We start from the raw sequence: 5,471 nt of genomic DNA, 5'->3' as shown, positions 1-5,471 counted from the left end.
ATATATGGTCTCCCCTCCAGAGTGCTAGCTGCACTTTGTCATCCCTTTACCTCCTTTAAACCCAATTCAGATTAGATCTGCTATCTTTCACAATTATGTAAAAGAAGTGATAAAACGTGGCTTTTCAAAAAATCATGTTTGTACAAGAATTTGCTGACATTTTGTGGAGTGATAACATGATAGTGAAAATATCCAGATCCCCCCAGACCTGGAGTCTGGAATTAGTAAAAAGAGCCTTTCAGGCATATTCAAAACTAACTTCTGTTCCTTTTCCAGCACTAAATTGGATCCTTTTATTATTTTTTGGTAAACCAACCTACACAATTTTAAATAAGTATTTGCCAGATTTACTGGGGTTTGGCGCCTGCCTGAACTGTGCTCTAATCATTTCACACTCTTTTTTTTTTTTAAACAGGGAAAAGGAAAAAAACATTCCAGTTTAAATGTGACTTGCTGGTCACGCTTGCCAATAAATATGCAAACAGATGAAATGATGATGAGGCTGGAATGTAATCTGTGCTCGGAGAGGGCTATCAGTGCTGTAGCAGCAACAGAAAAATGACATTTTGCTTCTTGTTAAAAACTAGCAAACCAATCTGGGAGTGCCAGCATAAGGTGTCTCAGCCCCAGCTCTCCTTAGAGAGGCCTGGTGCCTGTTGACAGCTACAGCTGCGTAACTGAAATTGTTTGTGTTTTAGTGCCCACATTAGAGTCATGTATTAGAATGGAGTTTTCAATACACTGTACCTAGGTGATTGCAATATATGAGCCTGCTATAAGCAGGCTCTGTGGCACAATGGATAGTGCATTGGACTTCTAGGGTGATCATAGATGAAGTTATTCAAAGGTTGTGGGTTCGAGTCCCACCAGAGTCATATTTTGCACCATCCAAGGTAATATGCAAACTTGGCTGTTGAAGATAACAGGACGGAAAAGCTGGTTGATTAATCGGTTTGTCAGCATTCTTAGCAGCAAGCGTTTTCTGTGGGCCAGACTGTGATGCTTTAACTCATACAGAATAATACCTTACTCCACAAATTGCCTCAGGGCCTTATGGTGCTCAGCCATGTGAGGTGTGGAAATGCTACCACCCATGGAAGTCAACCATTGGTTTTCAAAAGCTTTTGAAGGACCTCAGTGAGTGACTTGCAGAATTACAGCCTTTTTTCCAGATAGAAGGCCAAATCTTCAACTAGTGACAATCAGTGAGGCTTCTTTGAAGTTAAATTGGCATATCACGCTATGCCAGCTGAAGGTGTGGCTCATAATTTTCTTCTGGATAGGTTCTGTACTGGGTATGGGGGGAGAGGGGGTAACTTTCTAGAGCATGCATGTTCTGTTGTAATATAAGTATTAGATTATATTCTAAAGGAATTGGGACAAAATACACCCTGCATGTAGCAAATGTTCTCTGTAGAGGCACTCGTCAAACAGATGGCTGTAAGAGGAATAACAAATAAAGTTTGTGATTAACATAAACTTACGATTCAGTTTAGTCGCCAAGTTTTAGACGCTGTGAATTTTTAAATCATTTGTTTCAGTGCTGTCCAAACTAAAAGGTTATTTAGTGGTCCCATCCCTGCCTCGTGTGGAGATTGTCATCTGGACACTAAACCATCCCAGTTGGGATGACGTTTATCCCAGCTTCATGAAGATTTCTCTCTCCAGAGTACACTTGGTGTACGCCAGACTGTGCCAAATGACACTCATTCTTAAAAATGCTTTGTAAGAAGGGTTCCCCCTGAAACTTTTCTCCCCACCAGGAAATTACTCAGTTGAAACACTACTTCAGATGCACAGTCTGCCTCTTCTTAATGCTGTTTAGGTATTTACAAATGAAAGCTGTAAAATTATGGATCATTAACCCGATCTCTTAATTGGTTGCTGTTATTCTCTTAAAGTAACTTCTCTGTAATGCTTCTATACTAACAGATTAGGGCATCCAATGTAATTTTTTAGCTTCATAAAGAAGCAGCAAATCATGACAATAATGTGAGACCAAGTAAATATAATTTCCCATTTCCCATATAATGAGCTATATCAGGCCATTTGACTTTTAAGAACTCCTCTTCATTGAAGTCAATGGGGAGTTTTGCTTAAACACCAATTGCATGTTATAGACCCAGGAGTCATGCCTATAGCAGGGCAAATACTTGAAAAACCCTGAATTTTGAATAAAAGCACCCAGTTTTGTTTGCTGTTATTGACAGTATCTTAGTAGTTGTAGTATTTTATTACTGTCACAAGTATTTGCATAACAGTGGTGTGAAAGTTCAGGAACCCCGAGAGTTCCTTGAGCTTTAGCACAAATTTGTTCACCCAAAATATCATTAGTATCTGAATGATCAGTTAATTTCCAATTCAAGGGCTCAACATTGTATGTCCAAACTAGGAGGATATTTCTGACATCATTATCATTAGGGTTCTGTCTTTATTTTTCCTGCTTATTAATAAAATAGTTCTGTTGAAATCCGTGTGTTTCTGGGCAGAGACGTTTTGCCTATATCAAAGAATAGTGCAAAAACATGAGTCAGGTTACACTTCTCTGTTTGTTTTTTAAATCTGAAATTATAGTTTTGGATGGTTGTTTTATAATGTGTTGTATGGAAGCTACTGTTGGTATTTTTAGCCCCAGCCAGTTTGTGTGCAAGAGAGAACAGTCTCTCTCCAGATAGATAGAAAAATATAATTGGTAACTCTTGACAAGAAAAAGGTCAGCAGTAAACCAAAACAAAAACCCAGTGAAGTTACATCACTAGTCACTTTTTCTTTGCTTTGGATTCACTGTTTTCAGTTGCTCTCTTTAGGGACAATATTGAGGAAATTCTATAATGGAAAACAGACATTTTTATACTATTGGAAAAGAGAGAACTAACTGTGCTGGGTATTTATTCCTTGCTTTCTTGCCCAAACCTCTGGCTTGAACTTGTACTATACTCCCCTGGCCTATCAATAATCATAGAAATAAGAGATTAAAATGACTTATTAGGTCATCTACATCCATCTGCCAATGCGGGACTGCTCCAGTGATTTGCTGAACATTAAATATCTTGAGCAATGAGGCTTCCATCACCTCCCTTGGGAGACCATTGCATGCTCTGATAGATCTTGCCATTAGGCCAGTTTTTCCACATACTTGGCCTAATTTTCTCTTTACTTAATTTCCTCCCATTACTCCTAGTTTACATCCCCTGGTATCACAATTACTCCCTTCCCGTGGGTTACAACCATTAGATATTTGTATGATTGTCATTTTGGCCCTCTTCTCTTTGCTTCCAGCCTGAGTTGTCATTTGGCCCAAGCTATTCATGTTTGGTTTTTAATATTTTTAAATAAATAAGTCCTAACAGTATCTTAATTTCGATTCTTTTTATGGCCAATGGGACAGAATGTGTCTAAAAATGAATTCCTTTTAAAAAGGTAAATATATCAATAAATCCTATGACATTATATTTATAACATAAATTTGTTAGTTTCTAAGGTGCCACAAGTACTGCTTTTCTTTTATGACATTATGGTGACCCTTCTGCTTGTGGGAGAATCTCCAATGTCACAATGGGTCTCTGTAAATATTTATACCTGATGAATTAGCAGCTGGCTACTAGTGCCATGATTACTCCAGTAATTTTGTAAGCAAATGGAGATCTGACATTTGGTGTTCAATGGATGCAGCACGATTTGTTCTGTTGGACTTAACTTTTGGTCAGAGAATTTACTCAGTGCTGGTGACATCATTGTTAAAACATCCTACTCTCCCAGCGTTTCCATCTGCAAAACACTGAAGGATCTCTCCACCCCCCCCCCGCGCGTATGAAACTGGAGAAAACAAGAGCAGAGAACAGCAGAAGTGGATTTGCTTTCAGCTCTACATAAAATAGGCTGAATTGTGGCAGTCATCAGTATCTGACTGCGACTAAAACCTTCCCTCTGGTTTTGGTGGTACCTCAAGCTCAGTGTGTAGCAGAGCAGTTCCATTTCTTGTCCTCTGTCTGGGATCTAACTGAACTGCGCTTCAGAACGGCATATCATTGGATACACTCCAGTCCACTGAGCCACTCTGACTTCTAAATGTTGCGGTAATTCTCTATATAACTCACTTGTGACATCGATCTGAATGCTACAAACCCTTTCCTGTTCGTTTATGGTAAAAAATCTTAACCTGTTGATGCCTCATGAATGGAATAGAATTTATGGCGGTAGCATAAGAACACCAAAGCACTTCACAAAGCAAACAAGTTAGTAACTGAGAGAGCTGAGTAACCCACATGTGCTTTGTAATAGCGTCCATACAGCAGAGTCTGCCTGGTTGAGAGAGGGAACGTTGGCCTGGACAAAAGGCTATTCGTCCATTCCTTTTGAAAAGTGCCTCTCTTTATAGTTATCTGCACTTTGACTATAGGAACCCATAACCTTCTTCCAGTGCAACTCCACCCGGCAACCTATAGAAACAATAGGAGTCAAGCATCCATACCCCTGAGCTATCTAACCATATTGCAAACAGGGTTAGATGAAATGATAAAAATGGTTACCCCAAGGTTGCTCATATGAATTCATAACTATACATACATATCATTATATATACACACATAATCATGAGTACAACTTCACTGCCTTATGATGGGAAAATGGTTAAAGAAATTTTTTAGTGGAACTATTCACAAGAACCTTCTCCTTTCTCTCATTTGCTGGATGTAGTGAGATTCAAAACCCTGCTGCTTATGCTATCATGGTAGTTTTTTCTCCATTTGTTCTTTGTCTTGAAGTATAACAATGGGATTGGAGTAAAGTAATAGGATGAATTTAGTTGACTGGAGTTTCAAAGAATCAACATTCCATGCTGTGCTCAGTGGAAGGTTCACGAAATTAGGATACATACACATTTATCTCTAGGACCTTTCAACTTGGAAAGGAAACAAACTTATGTAAAACATCACAGCTTAGATTTTAAACAAAGAGGATGTGCTCTGACCTGTGTAAGTAGAGTATTTACAGTTATAAGCCAGTATGATATATGTCTCTTACAAACAATAAATAGAGGTTGAGTGTTGAGCTATAGGATTCATAAGGCTAAACTAATAAATGTAATAGTCTTTATTGACGAAAATGAGAGAGTCTTATACTAGGGCCATATTCCCAAAATAAATTTACTGGAAAATAAATGCCAAGTGATTCAGCTATTGTTATACAACCATTTTTATGTGTACAGAAGATACAGGAGAATTAGGCTGTTCCAGCTTTCCTAGAAATTCCAACTCCCATTTTGAGCAGTTAGTCATACTGAGACCCAAACAGCCTTTTAATAAGCCTTTTAATAAGCTTCTCTTATTTCAAATAAAAATAATGGGAAAATTTGTAAAAACAAAACCAACTTTAAAACTGAAACCAGCCTGGTATCTTAGCAGAAGTCTCCCCTCCCCCCTCCCCACATTGCCGTCTGGGAGATCAAGGTTTAAATTCATATCCATGTGTGT

The 5,471-nt window shown here is 38.4% G+C and overlaps 1 non-coding gene across 1 annotated transcript; it reads left to right on the top strand.

Annotated features, from left to right (window-relative positions):
- Positions 1-782: 782 nt before the first annotated feature.
- Positions 783-875, top strand: TRNAR-UCU. Its single transcript has 2 exons — positions 783-819; positions 840-875. It is a non-coding gene; the product is annotated as a tRNA-Arg (tRNA).
- Positions 876-5,471: the final 4,596 nt, after the last annotated feature.

The sequence above is a fragment of the Dermochelys coriacea genome, chromosome 12 (assembly GCF_009764565.3).
Source record: "Dermochelys coriacea isolate rDerCor1 chromosome 12, rDerCor1.pri.v4, whole genome shotgun sequence".
Taxonomy (NCBI): Eukaryota; Metazoa; Chordata; order Testudines; family Dermochelyidae; genus Dermochelys; species Dermochelys coriacea.
Note: the sequence above shows the minus strand (reverse complement) of the source record. Positions and strands in the feature narration are given on the sequence as shown.